This window comes from Lissotriton vulgaris, chromosome 12 (genome assembly GCF_964263255.1).
Source record: "Lissotriton vulgaris chromosome 12, aLisVul1.2, whole genome shotgun sequence".
Lineage (NCBI taxonomy): Eukaryota > Metazoa > Chordata > Amphibia > Caudata > Salamandridae > Lissotriton > Lissotriton vulgaris.
In genome coordinates, this window is record NC_141700.1 from 612,670,465 (window position 1) to 612,694,526 (window position 24,062).

Genomic DNA, 24,062 nt, shown 5'->3' on the forward strand with positions numbered 1-24,062 from the left:
GACAATTTGAGAGGGGTTCTGATTAGTAAGTGCCCCTGGGGAATAGGTGGTATTTGTTGCACAATATAAAATCCAAATTACAGGGGTTGGAATTTATCAGGTGTAATAGATTGCATCTACCCTGAGTTTTTGTGGAATAACATGAGGATGTGTATGCTTACTGCACCAAAAGATGCATTTTCAATAAATACCATACATTCTCCTCTGTTAAATTCCGGGAGGCTTGACCTGCTACTCAATAAGCAAGCAAGCAAACTCTACCAGCGAACTGGGGCTTTAAATCCAAACGTCTCCACAACTCCTGGGCAGCTTTGGATGTGGTTTGCGGGGTTTAAAGCTTATAATCTCACTGGCAACCACACCAAACACTTCAAGCCGCTGGAGGACCGAGCAAGCTGAAGGTTCTGTTTAAGGCAACCAGAGAAAATCAATGAGACTTTCAAAGAAGGGAGGTTTCGCAACAGTTACTTATAGACCTATTCCTCGCCCTGTGACTCACAGTGATGATGTACATGTGGTTCCTGGATCCATTTGCACATCTTCCTTGGACAGCAGACCACTGGGATCTCCTCTTCTGTGGTTTAAATGTTTATTAGGTAAAACCAAACTGGAGATTGTACAATAATCTGAATCTAAAGACAAATATAACCCGGTATCACACACACTCCTAAAAATAATAGCTGGCAGAAACAAGGCTTCACCATTTACTCCTTCCTCATCCAAATAAGTTAGCAAGTCACGCGGCTCACCTAAACAGGCCAGATAGAAAGCGGGGAGGGTGGGAGGAGAGAGAAGCAGAGACATCACCAAATTTTACACATTGAAGTTATCTCAAGTAACCAGTCATGGGAAATCTAAATAAGATTGTCACCTGGCCTATTACGGAAAGTGACCTTGATCAGTTTCAGAACCTCCCTGTCACCAACAGCAGAGGGGCTTCCCGGTCCTGCCACTGCACCCATTCTGGCTGGGCAGCACCAACTGAAAGTCATGTGCTGCCTCTGGATTTACAAACATGGAACCTTTCCTTTGTTGTGCTGTGCCACCCTACAGGACACTGCTATGTTGACTCAAAGCCATGGAATTGAACTCTTTTTCATTACCTGCAGATCATGAATCTGCTTCAGCATTGTGAGGCTAACATCGAGGTGAATGGAATTTATAGTGCCATTTAACTCCATTTCATACTTCCAGACTCATTTTTATTCAAATATATTTATGCTTCCGGAGCGAGCCTGCTCTGCCAACACTATCCAAAGGTCTCCTTTACTGCCAGCTGACATACTGGCAGGCAAGAAGGTAGCCTTGCATGTAAGTACACACAAGGAGATGATGGACGGAGTGCTGAAACTTTTCAGAAACTCACCCCAGTCATAGATCTGGGTTGAATCCATCATCATTCTTTAGCTCACTTTGCCACCCCAGTTCAGACACAGTTATATGCAAATCAGTCTTGACCCTGTGCCTCATGGGAACAGTCCAGCCCAAAATGCCAAGCCATGTCTTCACTGGACTGGAAACAAGCATCCTGGGACTGGTTTCTGGGTAAACACTAGGAAATGATGGACGGAGTGCTGAAACTTTTCAAACACTCACCCACAGTCACAGATATGGGTTGAATCCATCATCATTCTTTATCTCACTTTGCCACCCCAGTTCAGACACAGCTATATGCAAATTAGTCTTGACCCTGTGCCTCATGGGAATATTCCGCCCAAACTGCCAAGCTATGTCTTCACAGGACCGGAAACAAGCATCCTGGGACAGGTTTATGGGTAACACCCTTCATCAGCCAGGCTAGCTTGAATCTAGTGGCAAAGTGAGCAATGGACCCACGTCTGGACATACCCTGCTTATTGTACCTGGGCCTTTATGCTGGACCTGTACAAAAGCCCAAAGTCCCTTCTTTGGTTACGAATTTTTGCATGGGCAACCCGTGGGACCTCTATAGGTGGGTTAGACTCACGTTGCTCCCCCTTATATTTAAGTTTGCGGCTACACTTGAGCACCTTTTATCCCATTTCCCCTTATTGAGCATCCACATTTCCATCAATTCCTCCAGCTCGCTTGTCCCATACACCATGGAAGGACAAGGCTTGAGCTATGGAGACGAGATAGCGGCAGAGATATTGAGGGCACCATCCCTCTTGGAAGCAGAAGGAGATGCAGCAACAGGGAGCCAGTCGGAAGACTGGCAGTCCCTTACATCAATGAAAAGAAAATGGGTTAGGATTACCCTACATGGGGCCCCTTATGAATGAATAACTGAAGGCCAATATAGCACCAAATGGCCTACTCATTAGAAACTTCCCCCGGATCTTCCTTGAGGATGACACATTCAAGATAGAATGGTCTCAAATCTCATGAAGGTGCACAAGTGATCTATTGCTATTAATAATCAATACAGCCAAAAGAGTAGCCGACAAACTTCTAGAAAGGATCCAAACAGCAGAAAGCACTTTGAAAAGTGCGATTCCACAGACAAGCTTCAAATTGAAGCTCACAGAACTTAACAAAGAAATAGCGGAACATAAAGAATATTTTATGAAACAAAAAGTAGTTAAACTACAGAAAGACATCCACAGATTTAACAAGGAGAAAGTCTATCCATACTTGAAACAAGACTTTATCCCCCCAGATACCAAGCATGGCTCGAATGCAAGTACCAACTTCTCTAGGAGGGGCTCATCCAGCAATACTGATTCCAGTACAGAGAACCAGAATAACAACTACCCCAGGAGAAGAGGCCACCAGGGTTTTCAAGGTTTCCCTGCGCCTCACCATCAGGGCCCACCATACTCGCAATATCCCATGTTTCCTCAGGGCCCACAACCCTTTGGTCCTCCAGGCCCACAACCCTTTGGCCCCGATGGTATGAACCAACCTTTTTTAGGCAGAGGTTGGGGCAAAGGGCGCGGGCGAAGAAGTGGCAATCAGCAAGCCAAGAAGGTGCAATGGGAGGAACCACAACAACGAACAGTGGAAACCCAGAGCGTCAACAAGAAGAGAACTTGATTGTCAATCTGTCTATCAAAACCCTGACCGATATTGAACACAGGGTCCTACAAAAAGGTTTGGGGTTTGTACCCACCCCCAGGGTAGACACCTTTAAACAAAAATGCGAAATTCCACGATTTTTTTCGTAAAGTATGTTTGAGAGCCTTCTTTGATGACACTCCGCCACAGGAGGTCAGTGACTCGGGCCTACATAATCCTGCTACTTTCACCCCCAACACCAGCATAGTGCCCAATGAGGTTATCACATTTGAGCAAGCCGTCCTCAAAGATTTACAGAAGGCATTCAATCCTAGACAAGCCTGTAATATCATCAATGAAGAACTGTTAGCAATGTCTGCTTTGTCTAACAATACCTCCATCACGATCAAACAAGCTGATAAAGGCGGTGCCACAATGATCATGGCCACCACTGATTATGAAACCGAATGTCTGAGACAACTGAGTGACCAGAGATACAACACCCCCATCACCAGCAATCCAGTGACACGTCTCAACACAACCATAACCACCATTACCTTTAAGGCAGAAACCGAGGGCTGGATCAGCAAAAAAGAGGCAGACTTTCTTGTGAAGAAAGACCCCAAGACCCCTACTTCTACATACTACCTAAAATACATAAGGGGGTCACACCAGTACCAGGCTGCCCTATTGTCTCCGGTATAGACTATACTCGAACCCTTGTCACGCTTCTGTGACCACTTTCTGCAGCCATTAGTGAGACAAATACTGTCCTATATACAGGACACTACTGATCTACATGGCCAAACTAGCTGTAGCGGGCACCGGGCAATCCCCCGGTGCGCCGCATGAGTGGGGGCCGGTTTTGGGCCCCTGGGTGCCATTTTTGTTACAGGGTTGTTTTTGCAGCATAATGGGGCCCAGTAACAAAATCGTCCGAAAACCGGCCCTGGCAAAGAGCTCGGCGGCACCCCCAACCCCCCGGGGCGGTGGGGGGGAGGCGGCCGAGCACTTTGCCAGGGCCGGTTTTGGTTCCCAGTCCGGCCCTGCTGATGTACTACGATTGGTTTCTGAATTCCAACCAACCAGCAACATCGATCTCCTCATCACTCTTGACGTTGAAGCACTCTATACTAATATCCCCCAGAGAGCAACTCTAGATGTGATAGAGGAGATACGTAACACAACACAATGGGAATCCAACACACCACCCAGCTTAATCCTTGAGTGTGCATCCCTGGCCTTGACAGAGAACTTCTTTGAGTTCAAGGGGCAGCTATACAACCAGACGCAAGATACTTCCATGGGGAGTATCTTCGCTCCAAGCATAGCCTGCCTGTATATGGCATCCTTCGAGGGCGAGCAGGTCCTCCATGCTTCTAACCCTTACCTCCCCAACATACGTCTATGGAAAAGATTCATAGACAACATTTTGATCTTCTGGTCAGGTGAATTCACATCGTGCCAAAGTTCTTGTGCATGGATTAACACACTGAACCCTTTCCTGAGATTAATGAGTACCATCTCTCAAAACCAGATACCATTCTTGGATCTAATGATCAGACTTGAACAGGGAAGACTGACCACCACAATGTACAGGAAAGCAACAGATCGCAACAGTCTCCTTCTTTACAGTAGTCACCATCCGCATGCATTAAAAGAGAACCTCCCCTTTGGCCAGTTCGTGAGGGTGAGAAGGAATTGCAGCGAGATTGCAGACTACAAAAAAGTATTTGAAATACTAGCAAAACAAGCATTTGCAATGCAATAGGTCTCGTATTAGGAAAGTTTGAGCTATTGGTATTGTAAATGCCAAATCCTTTATTTATGTGTTGGTTTTGAAAATAGCGAAATTAATAGCTTTGTCATTTACAATGCCAATCGTTTTAACTTTCCCAAATGTGACACCTATTTGCAATGCAATAGGTCTCGCATTTGGAAAGTTTGAGCTATTGGTATTGTAAATGTCAAAACTTTTTATTGACGTGTTTTTGAAATTACTGACATTAATAGCTTTGTCCTTTACAATGTCAAAAGTTATTACATTTGCAAATGTGACACCTATAGCATTTGTATTGCAATGTGTGTGGGGTTGTGAGTGTGTTGGGGGTTTTGTGTGTGGGCTGTGGTGTGTGTGTGCAGTTGTGTGTGTGGGGGTTGTGTGTGTGTGGGTGTGTGTGGGGGTGTGTGGGGCGTGTGGTGTGTGTGTGTGTGTGTTAGTGGGGGGTTGTGTGGGGTGTGAGTGTGTGTGGTTGTGTGTGTGTGTCTGGGGTTTTGTGTGTGTTGTGGTTTGTGTGGTGTGTGTGTGTGGAGTCTTGTGTGGTGTTTTGTGTGTGTGGGGTTGTGTGGATGTGTGTGTGTGTGGTGTGTGTGTTGCTGTGAGTGAGGGGGTTGTGTGTGGGGGTTTTGTGTGTGGTGTGTGTGTGTGTGTGTGGTGTGTGTGTGTTTGGTTGTGTGTGTGGGGTTGTGTTTGTGTGTTGAGTTGTGTGTGTGTTGTGTCTGTTGGGTTGTATGTGGTGTTGTGTGTGGGGTTGTGTGTGGTGTGGGTTGTGTGTGTGTGCGGTTGTGTGTGTATGTGGAGTTATGTGTGTGGGATTGTTTGTGGGGTTGTGTGTGGGGTGTGTGTGTATGTGTGTGTGTGGGGGGGGGGTGGTAGTTTGTGTGGTGTTGTGTGTGTGTGGAATTGTGTGTGTGTCGTTGTGTGTGGTGTTCTGTGTGTGAGGTGTTTTTTTGTTGTGTGTTTGTGGGGTTTGTGTGAGGGGTGTGTGTGGGGGGTGTGTGTGTGTTGGTGTGTGCGTGGGGGGTTGTGTGTGTGTGGGGAGGTGTGTGTGTGGTGTGTGTGTGGTGTTGTGTGTGTGTTTAGTTGTATGTGGGGTTGTGTGTGTGTGGGGTGGTGTTGGTTTTTTGAGTTGTGTGTGTCTTGTTGTGTGTGTGGGGTTGTGTGTGGTGTTGTGTGTGTGGTTGTGTGTGTAGTGTTGTGTGTGTATGTGTATGTGGAGCTGTGTGTGTGGGGTTGTGTGTGTTGTTGTGTGTGGGTGTGTTGGGAGTGTGTGTGTGTGGGGGGGTGTGTGTGCGTTTGGGGAGTTGTGTGTGAGGGGGCAGTGTGTGGGGGCTAATGTGTGAGGTGGCAGTGTGAGAGGGAGCAGTGTGTAAGTGCGCAGCGCAGACAGTTAAATTGTTCTTGGGTTTGCATATATTTGAAAATGTCTGTTATTCAAAACAACTGCATTGTTGGTCACACCTCAGCTGGGAGCGCTGTCTGGGAATGCGAGGATGGGTGCCCTAGGCACTTCCTGAGCAGCAGAGATTTTCGAAAGGTTTCTTTATGGCATTCCCTCTCGGCCTGCTGCAGTATAGAGAGGCGGGGGTGGCGGGGAGAGTGGAGAGTCCAGCAGAGTGACGCGATCTGTGGTGGGGGAGGGGGAGGGAATTGAAGCGCGGATGGAAAGTGCCCAAACAACGCAACACACTGCAAAGACTATTTGAAGCTTGTAGCAGTCCCTGGGTGAAAGCCTACGTGTTTGGGTGCGTGAAGTAAACATTAAATTAAAAGTGAGTAAGAGAGGGATGCAGAACACAGAGGCGGGAGCGTATCGAAGTTGAGGGCAGGCAGCAAGATACACAGAGGTGAGGCAGGCTAAGAGTGCTTGGTGGGGAGAGAGTGATATTCAGGAGAATGTAAGCAGGAGGGAAAGAAGAAGAATCCGACTGGGGAATGCGGCTATCAGGAAACCTAAAGTGAGCTAAGGTCAAGTAGTGAATCACACAGAGCAGCGAGCCAGGAGAAGAGCATTTTTTCTGAGAAAGTGAACAGATGCAAAGATCGATCGGGAAGAAAGGCAGTCACAGGCCCAGCAGAGATTTCAGAAAGGTTTCTTTATGGCATTCCCTCTCGGCCTGCTGCAGTATAGAGAGGCGGGGGTGGCGGGGAGAGTGGAGAGGCCAGCAGAGTGACGCGATCTGTGGTGGGGGAGGGGGAGGGAATTGAAGCGCGGATGGAAAGTGCCCAAACAACGCAACACACTGCAAAGACTATTTGAAGCTTGTAGCAGTCTCTGGGTGAAAGCATACGTGTTTGGGTGCGTGAAGTAAACATGAAATTAAAAGTGAGCAAGAGAGGGATGCAGAACACAGAGGCGGGAGCGTATTGAAGTTGAGGGCAGGCAGCAAGACACACAGAGGTGAGGCAGGCTAAGAGTGCTTGGTGGGGAGAGAGTGATATTCAGGAGAATGTAAGCAGGAGGGAAAGAAGGAGAATCCGACAGGGGAATGCGGCTATCAGGAAACCTAAAGTGAGCTAAGGTCAAGTAGTGAATCACACAGAGCAGCGAGCCAGGAGAAGAGTATTTTTTCTGAGAAAGTGAACAGATGCAAAGAGCGATCGAGAAGAAAGGCAGTCACAGGCCCAGCAGAGATTTCAGAAAGGTTTCTTTATGGCATTCCCTCTCGGCCTGCTGTAGTATACTGTAGTATAGAGAGGCGGGTGGCGGGGAGAGTGGAGGGGCCAGCAGAGTGACACGATCTGTGGTGGGGGAGGGAGAGGGAATTGAAGTGCAGATGGAAAGTGCACAAACAACGCACACACTGCAAAGACAATTAGAAGCTTGCAGCAGTCTCTGGGTGAAAGAATACATGTTTTGGTGCGTGAAGTAAACATTAAATTAAAAGTGAATAAGAGAGGGATGCAGAAGACAGAGGCAGGAGAGTATTGAAGTTGAGGGCAGGCAGCAAGACACACAGAGGTGAGGTAGGATAAGAGTGCTGCGTGGGGAGAGAGTGATATTCACAAGAATGTAAGCAGGAGGGAAAGAAGGAGAATCCGAAAGGGGAATGCGATGACCAGGGAACCTGAAGTGAGCTAAGGTCAAGTAGTGAATCACACAGAGCAGTACTTCTTGACTCCTGCGACGGATATCGGGTGGCTTGTGTGTTTATTATCACGGGTACACACCGACTTTGGCCCAGCAGCAATAACTTGCTTCAGCTGCAGGATTTGTCACAGCAGTGGGGGGCAAGGGGTTAGTGCTCAACAATAAATCAAAACAAGCTACAAACGTCTACCAGGGCACAAGTCCTTAAAAACAAGAAGAGGGCAAAGAGGTGTCACGAGGGAGACGGGGAGAGGAAGGAAGAAGAGGGAACGTGGAGGAAAAGTGAATGCAGCAGGGGCGGAGCGGATCCCTTTGAAGCACGGCCGCTGTGAAAGAAGTGTGTGTTAATTAGGGGGAGGAGAAGTGAGGCCGAGTGCGCTGGGGAAGCAACAGATGGCTTTAATTTGAAGCTCTCGGAGGCAGGCGGCTCGGATAAAAGCACGGTCATGAGAACTCATGCACTCGTGGAAATCCGCTTTAGTTAAAGTTTTTGGGTTCACCGTAATAGGTCTCTCTACGAGACCTAAAAAAGCAGCCAGGACTGCCATAAGTATTAAAGTAAAACAGGGTCAAATGCTGCAAGCCACAGGAGTCTGACTTCTAAACGGTTGATCATAACCCATGCCCTCTCGTCAGTCCTGGGTATGCTTACAGAACCGCAGAAGAACACACAGTGTTAGTGTCTGTGCAAAGCGCATTACTAGCACACTAATTCAAGCAAGTGATGGCGTTGTGAATTGCATGAGAAAATATTTTGAGGGAATGGGATAACAATAGCAATACCAGTACACTAATTCAAGCAAGTGCTGGCGCTGTGAATTGCATGCGAAAGTATTTTGAGGGAATGGGATAACAATAGCAAAAGTCCATTAGTTTAACCCCTGGTTGACCCTTGGCAGGGCTGCAGTCTTACCGCGGGCACTTACCTCCGTATCCTGCTCCACTCTCGGAACCCTGACATGCTGAACTAGCTTCTTGCACGAAGCAGCCATGCAATCAACAAGGGGAATATCGTTGGTACTATCTTGCTAAGTGTGTGTAATACAGAACGTAGCAAATACACTTGCCCCAGTCCGTCCTTATTGCAGCGGGACATACATTGCAGAAGAATTGACGAAATACACAACACTTTTTATATTACAAACTACTTAAGATGTGTAATAGAGATATGACCAAAGAAACCCTAGTCCACGAGGAACCCTGTACCAGTAGAGATAACTGATTTTGCGTTGTCTGGCTTTTACATAATAAGGAGTGAAGAGACTGATTAGTGCCTTAGCCACATCCAACATTCACATGTGAAAATGATTTAACTTGCACCTTCTCATGACCTCATTATGTAAACAAATTAATAAAACTGAAATGCAATAAAATCAGCTTCTGGCACTATTCTTATATGTTCAAGATGCCCCTTTTCCGTTTACACACACACATCAAGAGTGGTATCAACAGAATTTCCCTGCGTGTTAGCACCGAAGCAAGATGTGGAATAAAGGACAGAGTTGTCACATGATTACCAAGGAGGTTAAGTAGCACGGGATCGCCTGAACTCTTGTGTGGCATAGACTCACAGCGCCGTGCTCGTATGGTTCCCTGACGCCCCGTAACCCACTCAGCCAAACGTAAACTTTACACTCCTATAAAACCCCAAGCCGCTTGGTGTCAGCGCCAGGTGGATGGGACCACAAGCTCGCTTTATATATTCAAGTCAGGAGCAATTTCCCATTATTTGTTTCTTTTTTACTTAGGGGCATCTAATGGAAAGTTTGTTTGGTTCAAGAAAATGCAAGTGTTTCCCTCTTTCGAAACCTATTCAGAGGCCGGGGCTGGGCTCTTCAGCATTTCCGACGTCATCCGTTGAAGCCCACGAAAACATTGCTTCAGTAACTGTCAATGAACAGCAAAGATTGCAGCCTCGGTCAGTGTGACTCGCCGAAGAGGCGCTTCCACGCTCCGTCCGGGTTAGTAAGCGCTATATAAATGCAATTACAATACAATACAATACAATTACTACTTTACAGACATTGAGGACTCTGGAAAGTGTGGCCTGCCTCCGCTGCAGATGTGAAGGGCGGGTATGGCGGACAGTGGCAATAGAGGGGTAGGTGGGGCTTCAGAGTCTGCCGGGTGTCTTCGCCCCTAAATGGGATTTGAAATTCTCACATGAGAGTAGGCTCCCGTCTTTTACAGTTTATGAACACCCATTGAAAGATGGGGGTCCACACTTTCACTTTAATTCGATCGCGGTGCTTGTACTTTGATGTGTAACAAGTCCATGATATTTAAACAAAACAAGTGGGATCAAAAACCGTGGAACAGTCTTTTGGCGACTCACGCTGTATAAAAGCAACTGAAATAAGTAAACGTTCAGTCTGTTGTTCACCTTTGAATATTAGCAACGTAAGCCTTTAGAGAGCCGGTGACAAGGGGATACCAAATATTACACAATGCCGGGGCAGCTGAACATTTATCCTGTGAAAATCCACAACAATAAGCAGCTTACGGGGAGAAGTTTAAATAGCGGAGATACAAGGTGCATGTATGATTAATGTAGAGAATGTCTGTGTGTAGTGTACAGTAGGGACTCCCTGGCCATCTGAAATACACCTGGTAAAGTAAAGCTTGTCGTTACCGTCAGTCGAGTTTGTTTACCTTCGGTCGAGTTCATTCTAAACAAACACGAAAGCAACTGAAATAAGTAAACGTTCAGTCTGTTGTTCACCTTTGAATATTAGCAACGTAAGCCTTTAGAGAGCCGGTGACAAGGGGATACCAAATATTACACAATGCCGGGGCAGCTGAACATTTACCCTGTGAAAATCCACAACAATAAGCAGCTTACGGGGAGAAGATTAAATAGCGGAGATACAGGGTGCATGTATGATTAATGTAGAGAATGTCCGTGTGTAGTGTACAGTAGGGACTCCCTGGCCATCTGAAATACAACTGGTAAAGTAAAGCTCGTCGTTACCGTTCAGTCAAGTTTGTTTACCTTCGGTCGAGTTCATTCTAAACAAACACGAAAACAACTTAAATAAGTAAACGTTCAGTCTGTTGGTCACCTTTGAATATTAGCAACTTAAGCCTTTAGAGAGCCGGTGATAAGGGGATACCAAATATTACACAATGCCCGGGCAGCTGAACATTTACCCTGTGAAAATCCACAACAATAAGCAGCTTACGGGGAGAAGTTTAAATAGCGGAGATACAGGGTGCATGTATGATTAATGTAGAGAATGTCCGTGTGTAGTGTACAGTAGGGACTCCCTGGCCATCTGAAATACAACTGGTAAAGTAAAGCTCGTCGTTACCGTCAGTCCAGTTTGTTTACCTTCGGTCAAGTTCATTCTAAACAAACACGTACTACAACAGGAACAAGACGTCAGCGCTTCACGTGAAATGGATCCAAAAAAAAAGGCCTTTGATGCAGCAGGGGGCGGAGAGCAGGGGGCGGAGCGGGAAGAGCTGCTGGCGTGGGAGGGTGATTGATGGGAGGGGGGAAAGCAGATCCCTTTGAAGCTGCTGCCTGCTTGTGGGGACTGGGAGGAAGGGTGACGATATGGGAGGAGAGATGCTGGCCTGAGGCAGAGCGCACCATATGGAGAGGGAGGGGGGTGGGCCGAGTGCAGGAGAAATGCTGCTGGCAGGGGGAAGGCTCGGGCAAGCTCATGCACGAGGAGCTTGTCACGTGATTCGCTTCTCGTGAACTGTTGAATATCCGGATAGTAAAAAGTCAGCTTTGTGGATGGACGGCATTAGGTCTCTCTATGAGACCTAAACACTAGCAGCACAGCACTACCCCCAACGAAGCATTGCAATCAGCAAAAAAAGAGCCAGGAACAGCAACCGGGAAGCACTCCTTGAACAGAGAGCAAAGACTCCCAGTGATACCCTAACCTGTGTGACCACTTTCCCTCCTCGGTCTAATGAACTGAGCAAAGTGATCAGGAAACATTGGGGATACTCAACACAGGAAGCATGACACTAGATCTCCCGAGCTTTGCTTCCAAGCGCTCACGCAACTTGAAAGACATGTTGATTCGCACAAGACCCAAAACAGTGATACAGACTGTCCAAAGAACCCTATGGGATTTACCACCGGTCAAGGGACATTATCCCTGTGGGACATGCACAGCATGAACATTTACCACCATATGCAAGTCAATCACATTCACCAATCGTTTTACATGGGAACTACGGGCTCATACCAATTGCAACACAACAAATTGCATCTACCTGCTCTCCTGTCCTTGTAACTTATAATACATCGGTACGACCACCCGCACCATCAAGAAACGTATTGCAGAACACTGGAGCAACATCCGGTGTCAAAGGACGAATACGAAATTGTGCTTGCAATTTTTGGAGAAACACCATTCACCTGACTCATTGAAATGGGTGGTTTTAGAAACCTTTCCCAAAATCACCAAGCAGGCCCTCTTCCTCAAAGAACAGAGGTAGATACATCGCCTATCCCTACACTCCCAAGGTCTCAATGATGATATACCATGGAGCACCCTGAGGTTATTATGACACTAATCAAGGTCACTTCTAACACTCCCATAGATGTCACCCCAGCCTAAGTGACTACTAAAAGATAAGATTGATGACCAACCAACGAACCACAGAATCTGATTGGGTCTGCACAGGCATACACTAATATCACCGTGCAAACTGACCGAAATGACTGCCCCTGGACCACAGCTCACTTACTGTTAGTCACACACAAAATTCTCCTTCCAATCGTGTAACCAACAAGCGATAGTTTATACACCCCATGTAGTAGATAGAATATATCTTCTCTCCCCACTGTGACCCTAGAAATTATTGTTTACATTGGCCAACTCTGTACAACTACGACTAGTGTACTTGATAGTACATCTTAATGAGTAAATTGTACTAACAACTTTTAAAACTTTAAATCTACATTACCATTCCTCCACTGCATTTGTATTCAGGGCGCCGCTACATTTGAATGGCCTCGATCTCGGAGGAGCAATGATTAACAGGACATCGTTCCAAGATGTCCGCTACCTCCACAACTCCTGCTGATGTAATTCTCCCCTCCTAATATGGCCGCCATGAGGGTTAGCACGCAACACTTCCTACACGCCCGGCATACACTCCCCACTTCCCGGAAATGCTCTGCAAGTCTTACATAAATGGAAGAGCAACACAACTCCACCACCCGGGACCCGGTAGGAGTGGGTAGGTCGACAGAGTCGTGCAAGCAGTGCAAACAGAAGTACCTCGCAGAGGTTGGACGGGCATAGCGTTTTTAACCATATAAACAGGACTTAGTCCGTAGAGGGTAATCCTGACAGTCTGTTTACAATGGAGGATGTCAAGAACTTCAAGGGGGCCCCCATACCGCATGAGTTAGGGCCAGTTAGAGACACATTTAGGTATAGTTTGCTAAGGGAAACAACCTTTTTTACGCTAATCTCCCCCGCAATTGAATTCCCATGGCCCGGGGGATCGCGAGTGTCGGTTTACTGACCGGGGCACCTTAGGCACAAGCACTTGCGGGACATTACCACCGCACACAGGGTGGGTTCCGTGGATGCTGGTGTTAAGTAGTAGGCCACGGCGATGACAGACACCTACATGGATTGACCCTAGTGACACGCAGTCACAAGTCAATTACATCTCCACTTTGTATAGAGGCTATGTGGTTAGACTGTGATCATCGGGGCTGTCTGGGTGTAGCGACGTTCAAGTACTAACTGCATCACCCCCATGGACAACTCGCAGCAGGGCACCAACATTTTAGCACCTCTCCGCACTGCCAACTGTGCACTTTAATTCACTGCTGGCCCCACCATACGTATATATTCTGCCCAGTGCTGCCTACAAGTTTATGATGATGTTTTCCGGTATATACTCATATTGGGGTATGTGCCTGATGACTCGTTGTACAGCAAATACCCCCTTTCTTCTGTGTTACCTAAACACATGTCCCCACATTTTAAGTCCTGCTATTACACCAGACAGTAGATAAGAGGCCACATGTATATGTTTAACTGTATATGTTCTTACCATGTATCCATCCGTTATGTGTCCTTTCCTGCTTTTGTTCCCTAGTACATGAGGAACCCTTGTGTGTTTAGACCTACCGGGTACTGTGAAGCCTGGTCAGTAAACTAAACTGGGTAAGTCCCTTCTCGCAACTACTTCCATGTGTGCCACATTAGGCAGGATTAAATGCTTGCTCACCTGAAGTTTCCACCGCGTGGCACCCTGGTTGTAATGGTTTTTAACTTCTTGATGCTCACGATAGAACTGCTGACAGACAGCTACTCACAGAGAAAATGAAAGAATCCCACTGCAATTGTATTAATCTGACCTAAGTGATATATATATATTCTCTCTCAACAGGTAGTTCCAGTTTCACCAGGTGTGTGACTATTTGTCCTTATGGTTGATGTGAGTGTGCAGCCACAACACCAGTTCTCTAGTTTTACTTGTAGATAGTTTTTTTCACCCTCTGGTCCTGACGAATCGCCTGAAGATTGTTCATTTTTTGGCGAGAAACATCTTGACCAATCACTTATAAGAGCTCCACAACCTGAGACATTACCTTAGACTTGCGCCTTATAGTTTTGTTTTTACTTAGGGTAGGAGACCCCTTGATTAAAATTGCTTTCGTAGGTACTCCCAGCCCTAATTTAAATTCACTTTCAATATCTACATACATCTACAGAGACAAGGCCACCACCTGCACTTCAACAAACGGCTGTTGGAAAAAGATCTCCGCTAAAGTGCCCCTACTATAGGGAGCCCATCGGGTATTGCACCGCCGACCCGACGAGGAGCAGCCCAATGATGAAGCATGACACCCGACAGGGTGTGTGAGGGCATTATATTCCAATATATTGGATTCCCAACCTTGAACCCCAGTGGTCAGGTTGGTTTGTAATACCCTGTGTCCTTGTCTCTCACACTATAGGAACAGTATATTCTTCTTGTAGAAACTATTGTACTTGGGCCCTTAATCTGGACCTGTACAAAAGCCCACTGTCCCTTCTTTGGTTACGAATCAATGGTTCACCCCTTCTAACCATGGCCACTAAACCTTCTGGCAGCTCAGCATTTTCTCCACAAGCGTCACAGATAATCTGGGCTTTTCAGTGTGAAGAAGTCCACGTTGGATTGGAAGTGCAGTGTCTGTTTTCTTTGGCAGTCTTGCTGTGGCACGAGAGTTATAGTGTTTCCCTTATAAACTTTTGACAGACCCTATCTCGCCGGGGCGAAGTCAAGCGACCTAATAAGGTTGGTCTCTCAACACCTTTCTGACGGTTGCATCAACATCCTACTTTGCTGGCATTCAGTAGTTGCCCTGTAAACAGTCCTTGGTATCTGGTTCTCGCATTGACAGAAGGTGAGAGAGAGTCTTAAGAGCCTCTCCTGGAATTCTAGAGTATTCCCCTTCATCAGCACACAGCCAAGACTGAAGACATAATCCAATTTGCATGCGTTGTCATCTTGCTTTCCAAAGGGCTTCTCTTTTGAACACATTATCCAGTGGTAGGAGTAAACCCCAGCGCCTTATTCCACAGTCGTTAGCTTTGTCGGTCAAGTGAAAGTCAGGCAGCACTGTAGCAGAATTCAGAACCTGGAGCCCTGTGAACAACTTCTAGTCGCCAGTCAGTGGAGCTGATGGCTCCATAAGGCAGGGCGGGTGCGCCTGTTGGGGATTTCATCCCTTGGCTACTTCAGGCACTTCCTCCTTCTTCTAAGCAGCCTTCAGCTCTCCCTGAAGAGCTTTGTTTCAAGTTTTCCCAAATCTGAAAAGAAGTCTGGCTGTCACAGATTGCAACCTAACATACACCAATCTTTTCCGCCACACAGGTGTGTTCGGCTTGACACTAGTCAATGAGAATTTGTGGCACGAAGAGGAGAGCAACTGACCAGTATTTTTCTTTGACGACCAATCAGTTGCCTGCTACGTTCAAATAGTGGGAAACTCCTTCAGTTAGATTCTGCATTCCAACTGATCTCTCCCCCACACTGGTTCCAGGTGATTCTGGTATTTTACGTATTAGCCCCCAAACTGGTATAGCCACATCCGTTGTCAAAAAATGCAGAAAGTGTTGGCCCAAAGGTTGTCTAAAACTACTCCGGGCCCCTGCGTATCCTGACTATCCTTGTCCCGGGCCCTGCAGGAGGTGCTTCAACGTGGAACTGTACATGCTGACACTGATGACTTTATATCCTTGATTGTTGAACTTTAGCAGCCTCCTACTTCATTACAAGTAAAATGTGTTCCTTTTTCCCCTTTTCTTTTTTGGTAAACGGGTGGGGTCGGGGGTGGGGGCCTTCATCCCTGCATTTAACTTGTGTTTGTATTTTTGGGGCGACAGGCACTCTGCGCAATTTGTTTAATGAGCTGGTTCTTGCCTGAGGTGCAGGGAGGCAGGGAGGGGGGCGTTGGACGGGAGGTTGGGGGGGTGGGATTGTTCTTTGTTGTTATATTGGTTCCAATGATGCACATGGCTTTGGTAGTGGTATCACCTATTAATATGACTTTGGGATGCGAATCCACCTTTAGCACTCCATTATGGGATCGCACTGGGACAAAAGTTCCACCTTAATTAGTTGGAACGTTGAATGGGCCCGGGGGACAGGGTAAAACGCACTATTGTCCTGCAGTATATAAAATGGCACTCCCCGGAGGTGGTCCTCCTTCAGGAATCGCATCTGGTTGTAAATATGTGTAAAGCCCTAAATAGATGGGGATACAGGCTCCTTGCCCACTCGGGCTTCACCGGTGGGACTAGGGGAGAGGGCAACATGGCTAAAAACTCCTTCCCCTTTTCTGTTCAGTCTTCGCACGCTGATGAGCGTGGGAGGTATATTGCACTCACTGGGCAATGGGAGGGTAGAGCCTTAACCCTGGTGTCGGTGTATGTCCCGCTGGGACTGCAGGCTCAAAAGTTTACAGATCTGGGCACTCTGCTCCTCTCCCTACCGGAGGGCCTGCTGCTAGTGGGGGGTGACTTTAATGCTGTGTCATCTGGTATATTGGACAGCCAGCACCCCGTGTTACGGGGCCCTCTAATAGTTGGCTCCCCGACTTCATTGAGGCATTTGGCCTGTTAGACGCCTGGAGGGCATTCCACCCAGGGGATTTGCAATACACCTTTTTCTTTGGTGACCATCACAGCTCCTCCCGCATTGATTATTTACTCTTGCCGGAATCTCAACTACTCCACTTACACAAGGTTCGTCACCTAGCACGCGGCATATCCGACCACTCCCCTGTGTGGACTAGGTTAGTGCTGGGGGACCAACGGATTGACTTGGTGGTGCCCATTAACCCCTGGTACCAGCTAAGCCCCTCGGTTCGCACGGACCTGCAAAAGGCGATTGACTGCTACTTCCATGAGAACCTCGGCTCAGTAGACTCCCCTCAGACGCTCTGGGAGGCTTTCAAGTCCGTTGTTCAAGGTGCAGCCCTCTCTCTCATAGCGGGAGTTAGAAAGGAGAACTCCAAAGAGCTTGAGGCAGTCGAAAGGGATGTCCTACGACTAGAGGCAGACGTTGGGAGGGGGGCACCCCAGAAGCAGAGCATCTCTTGCAATTGAATACAGACGAGTATAAAGCCATTGCCACTGATCGTGCCAAATCCTGGGGGATGGAGGGAGAGGGACGGTAGGGTGTATGAATCGGGGGACAAAACTGGTAAACAAGAAGGAAAGGGCCAACCGCCTTGTGGCTGAGCTCACGACCGACTCGGGTGCAAAGATCACAGACCCAGTTCATATTGTCAATGAGTTTGCCACGCACTACAACACTGTATATCAGACACAGTCATCCCTACGTGAGGCGGACTCGGCTGACCTCCTTAGAAGCATCAAACACCTGGTCCTCTCTGAAGACGACCGGAGTTACTTGGATACGACATAACAAATGACGAGATCGCACAGGCGATCAGGACTCTCAAGCAGGGTAAAGCGATGGGGCCTAATGGATTGCCCATTGAGCTCTATAAATTGCGTCCAGACAAACTGGCCCCACACCTGCTGGCCATGTTCAAGGAGAGTAGGAAAACGGGGGAGCTACCACTAGACCAGCGGCTGGCGTCGATAGTGGTCATCCCCAATGAAGGAAAACCGAAAGACAGATGTGCCTCTTATCGACCCATCACCCTGATTAATGCAGAACCAAAAATACTCGCCAAACTTCTGGCCACCAGCCTATCGCGAGTGATTGGTGCCCTAGTACACCCAGATTAATCAGGCTTTATGCCCCATCGCAACACAGCTCTAAATCTAAGACGAGTACATGGGATGATAGAGATGGCCAAGACGGTTCAAGAAGATGCAGTAATCCTGTCTTTGGATGCCTCCATGGCATTTGAAACTATTGAATGGTCCTACCTCTTTGCAGTACTTTTCAAATTGGGAAAGTGTATATCATGGGTCAGACTCCTCTATTCTGCTCCTCTTGCACAAGTGGTGGTCAACAAAAAACGGTCTGAGCCCTTTGCTCTTAGTCCAGGTACTAGGCAGGGGTGCCCGTTGTCGCCCCTGCTCTTCGCCCTGTCCTTGGAGCCTTTGGCTGCCTGGATCTGGTGCAACCTGGCCATCCGTGGTCTGCGGTGGTCGGCAGAATGGGAGGACCGCATCTCGCTCTACGCAGATGACATTCTTCTCTACTTCGCCTCCCCCAACAAGTCCCTCTAATGTGTTTTAGACATCTTCACATCCTTCTGTAGATTCTCGGGCTACTCTATCAACTGGAAGAAATCTCTCCTTTACTCCCTGTTTGGTGGGTCTCCATCTGGCCCCAAGGATTGTCAGATACAGGTCATGTCTGAGGGTTTCCGATACTTGGGGATTTTTGTCACCGCCGACCTGGGGCTCCGCTATGAGAGAAATTTGCTCCAGCCCCTACAGCGCCTGCGACTTGATGTTGTCAACTGGAGGGCGCTCCCTCTCTTGCTGCTCCGTCGAGCCGCTCTCTTTAAGATGATGGCCCTGCCCCGCTTCCTTTATGCCCTACAGAACTATCCCATCCCAGTTCCAGTGTGATATTTTAAAGAGATCGAAGACCTACAGAGGCAGTTTCTATGGGACGGGAGACCGAGAATATCGCTTCACAAACTAACTCTCAATTAGAATGATGGCGGCATTAGCCTCCCTGACATAAAGAAATACTACTGGGCGGCTCATCTTGCTGCCATCAATCAGGGTAAATATCGGGCTCCGGGGGACACTGGAAACGCCATGGACAAATGGCTGCTGCCAGGGGGTGGGAAGTACAACAGAGCCCTCTATGCTAATCCCAAGAAACTCCTCTTGACTGGGCCCACCTCTCACTCGGTCCAAGTATGGCACGCAGTCAACAAAAGTTTAGGGTGGGACTGCAGGCTGATGCTTGCGACCTCCCTGTGGGATGGGGATCAACTGGGTAGTCTCCACTCCTCCAAAGGTATCGATAAGTGGGACCTCATTGGTATATCCCTGGTGGGCGAGCCAGCTGAAACAACAGTGCGAACTCGCAGACTCAGAATTATTTCGCTACCTACAGATCCGACATGCATTAACCACCGCCATTAATAGGTACCCCCACCCCCCCACCCAGAGGATAGGTTATTGGACGGGCTACTTACGCAGAAAGCTATCTCATTAGCCTACAAAAAAACTTGTCAACAACACACCAGATCCCCTGATTAAATTGCGCAAGTCGTGGGAGGCGGATGGCCTCTTACTAGATGACGAGGAATGGAGAGAAGTGGAGGCCTCCCCCAGGGAGGTGGCGATCTCTGCATGTCCCGTCTGATACAACTGAAAATTCTCCACAGGATCAACATCACTGGACCACAGCTGGTCCGTATGGGGCGGGGGGAAAACATGGACTATAGAAGTCAATGTGGACAGGTTGCCACATTTATGCACATTCTTTGGGAATGTGAGCAAATTCAGAGATATTGGAGGGGGATACATATGGTCTTGAGTGAGTTCCTTCATAAGTCTGTCCGCCCAGAGGCTAAGAGATGTTTACTCAATGTATGGGAGCCCACTGACTTGGTAGGGGCGGAAAGGTTGTGGGTCACACTGGGTGCCGCCGTTGCTAAAAGAGACATTGCTCAATTATGTGGGGGGAGGGGGATTACACCCCCTACTTTTACAGCGTGGAAGCGAAATCTTGATTGGTGCATGTTTAGAGAGAAAACTGTCTATGTGGCAAGAGGATGCCCCCAAAATGGTTCTGAGTATGGGCTAAGTGGAAAGCATACTGGGGAGATATCTGTGTTGAACCCACTGCCCCCCTGACACTGAGTCCTTGTCTCCCTGTGTACTCTTTCTGACATAGGTGCTGTTTCCTGCAATTGCTTTGAATCCTATATGAAATGTCATATTCAATCATGCCTCATTTCCCACTGCATGTGATTTGCCAATTTATTGTGTCTTTCTGTTAATAAAATCAATAAAAAGATTTTAAAAAACAATGCAGAAAGAAGACTAGCAGACTTTTTAACAGGAGAAGCCTGTATTCATCTCTCTCCTGAAGGTGATAAGCAAAGAGGGCCTTTCCCTTCTACTTTAATTGAATGCTGACACCATTATCAGCTCGATGAGAGGACACTAATCACTCTCAAAAGGAGGGGTGCACCGCAGAGAAATGCTCTGTGATCTCAGATTTTTACTTCGCTGAACACAACACTCACTTGTGCTCAATAAAGACTCCCATGACATGACTCAATACCTTCAGAGACAGAGCATAAATTATCTAGCAATGTAACACAGAGAAAGGGTGCACGCTCTCTAGAGAGCATTTATTCCAATTTTATATCGTATGAACCTGGCCCAAAGGCAACAGAGCAATTTTCATGAACACCAGATTACATTACACATGGTCAGATAAAAAAAGGCACAGGGAGATTAAGTGATTTGCCCACAATCACTGGACGTTGAGCCAATGCTGCGACTTAAACCTGGATCCCCAGTTCCAAAGCTGTCAGCTCAGGACGTTAGGCCACATACGGGTAGCAATGCTTGTATGGTTCACCTTAACTGGCCAATTCCTATGTGCTGTGATAGAAAGCATCCTCTGCATGGCTATGAAAAGCAAGTGCCCCTGTCTCACGTTCATCCTAGCAAGTAGTGAAGGTTTCTGTCATTTACTTCAGCACACACACCAATCATGCATGTATGCTGAAGGCCCCTCTACTATAAGTTGTGAAACAGGGCAGGGCTTTGTGGTCTAGAGTGGCACACCATGTGCGCCATCCTTTTCACTGAGCATGTCAGCTCACCATGGTGCTTGCTGAGGATTGATATTGGTGGCAATTGCAAGATTATAGCGGTGGGAAGGCCCTTTACCCGTCTTCAGACGGTTGAGACCCCAGTGGGCTTTCCGAGTATTTTTAAATTGGGATGCCAGTACCCGGCACCTTGGTCCTTTGTTCCAACTATGCAGGGCGTGGATGACATCTATATGTGTTACTTGTGTGGAACCAGTATGTTACACATGATTATAGCCACACACTAATCCATTTTGTGTGCCCAAGTCACCCCTAAATTGGAGGATTGGAAGAGTCCCAGGCAGCAATGTGAATTGAAAGGTTCCTTCAATATATTCCAAGGATCCTTTGTAGTGAGTCAGATATTTGGGTGTGAAGGAGAGGATACTCAAGCTTAAGAAAATTCCCATGCCATTTTCTGCCCTGGAATGGCTAGCCCCACAATTAACTAATCAATTGAGCTAGCTTCTCCTTATCCTATGCCCATGCTTTAGTCCCCCTGACAGGAGAGTTCCAACTCCATCATACCTTCCTGCTGGACTAGTCTAAGAGGAATAAGCAAAATGTATGAATTGCCTGAAAATGGTCTCAGGGCTAACTGTTGCAATATACAAACATTATCTGGAAGTATAGTATATGCATAGGACTGAACACTAGCGAAGGGTAAGCCTCAGGGCACCAGTGGGAAAAGGCTCTGTCACATGCCCTGGGACCCCTGAATAAATTTACCACACACAGTTCCTGGTTATATGTTAATTACAAAGGTGGCCACAGTGACTCTGTATTTCTCTCTTGGAGGATCTCCATTGATAGTCATGAGCAGGAATCTCAGAGCAATTCTCCATAGAATAGCTTCTCAAGTGTAGACATTCGCCTGTCTTCAGGAAGACCCACAGAAACACTTAAGAAGGAACATAATATGTGGCTTACTAAACAGGCTACAGTGGTGAAATTCTTAAGATTGTACTTAGAGAAGGGTCAATGTAACCACGTAAATGTATAATTTGAGGTAAATGTTTTTACAAAACAGCACAAATCTCTTTCACAAACCTTTTTCTGTCATAATAATTGATTAAGGATAGTAGCACAGTGTAGCCCCCTAGGCTGCTATTATGTGAGTTTTAAACAGTGTGTGCCTTTAAGGATCCAGAGACCACCAGTATCCCATCATGCCTAGCAGGTGGCAGTTGCCTCAGTTCTTTTTTCCGGCACCCAGTGACAGGATCCTGAAGCACTGAGCTTAGCTGGCCTTCTATTTATTTATTTATTTTTGATATTTGTTAAGCGCGAACAAATGCCCGTGGGTGTCTCGGCGCTAGGAACGTGAATCTCCGGTGCTGGTTCTTTGGATGGATTACTGGTTGAACAACCAGGTTTTTAGCCTTTTGCGGAATAGCAGGAGAGAATGGCTTGACCTGATCGAAGATTGAAGAGTATTCCAAAGTCTGGCTGCCGTGACCATGAACCGTTGGTCTCCCAAAGAGACTGTCTTAGTGCGAGGGACCACTAATTGATACATTGTTGTGGATCTGAGTTGTCTGGGGGGACAGTAAAGTGTCAACTGGTCTTTGAAAAACTGTGGACCCTGCTTGTGTAAAGCTTTGAATGCTATGCAAAGTGTCTTAAATTTTATACGATTTTTAATCGTGAGCCAATGGTACTTCCGGATTGTTTCAGCGATCGGCTTGAATTTGGGGGTCCTGGAAAGCAGTCTTGCTGCGGCGTTTTGTATTGTTTGCATTTTGTTGACCACCCGAGATTGTGCATTGGCAAATAAGCCATTGCAATAATCCAGTGCGGATAACACCAGAGTGCTTACCAAGGTTTTTCCAGCACTGTCTGGTAGGAACGGGATTATTTTTCTTATAAGTCTCAGCTTGTAAAAAGCTGTTGTTGCTGTTTGATTGGCGTGAGCAACAAAGTTGAGGTTTTCATCGAAGACAACTCCCAAGTTCCTAACCTTGGGGACCGGGTTAGGAAGAACTCCAAAGGATGAGGGCCACCAGGCGGGGGACCAGCCTGGAGAGAGTTTTCCAAAAATGACAACCTCCGTTTTCTCGGAGTTATGCTTAAGGCAATTGGAGGCCATCCAGTCTCCAATTGCAAGCATGTCTTTTTGGAAGCCTTCTGTCACCTTTTCTCCATCATTATTAATAGCAAGCACTAACTGAGTGTCGTCTGCGTATGAGGTAAGGCTCATCCCGTGCGATTTTATGACTTTAGCTAGGTCCGACACATAAATGTTAAATAGTGTCGGACTCAGGGATGAGCCTTGAGGAACCCCACAAGGCAGAGACAAATTAGCCGACTGGAAAGGTCCTAAGGTGACAGCCTGGGTTCTTCCAGATAGAAAGGATGCAAGTAGGTTCTTTGCTTCCTGTTGAATACCCATTCTAGGCTTTGTTTCTTCAAAATTCACCTATGGAATTTTGTTAAATCTGATTTACTTGACGCCTTTCATTATTCTCTTACTATTTTTGACTTTTTCTGGCAGAAAATTGTTGCATTTTGTCATTTTATATGATTTCACTGTTTGACATGTGCCATGCCTGTGCGAAAAGAATGCCCAATTTGATCTTCACATCGTCTCTATGCTTTGCCTTCCATCAAGTCATGTTCTGGCGCATTGCCAGCAGTGCAAGAAATTTTCACGTTGCACCCTGTGAGAGAGGTAATTCAACTTCATGGCATGGAAGAACGGATTAGGCTGCAAGAGTGTGAGGAGAGGGTCAGTCCTCTACTAAGGTTCTTACATCTACCTCTAAGGCACGTGGAATGTTCAAAAAGAGAATTCCAGCCAAAAAATGACATATTTCCAGGTCGAGGGGGTCGACATCAAGACCAGGTGCAGCACCGACTTGCTCGCCGTCCAGGGCTGGTTTGATGTCGAGGAAGAGACATAGAACTTATGCGTCATTGGTGTGCACTGTAAGATCAACGTTGAGGAGCGTGCTGATGACATG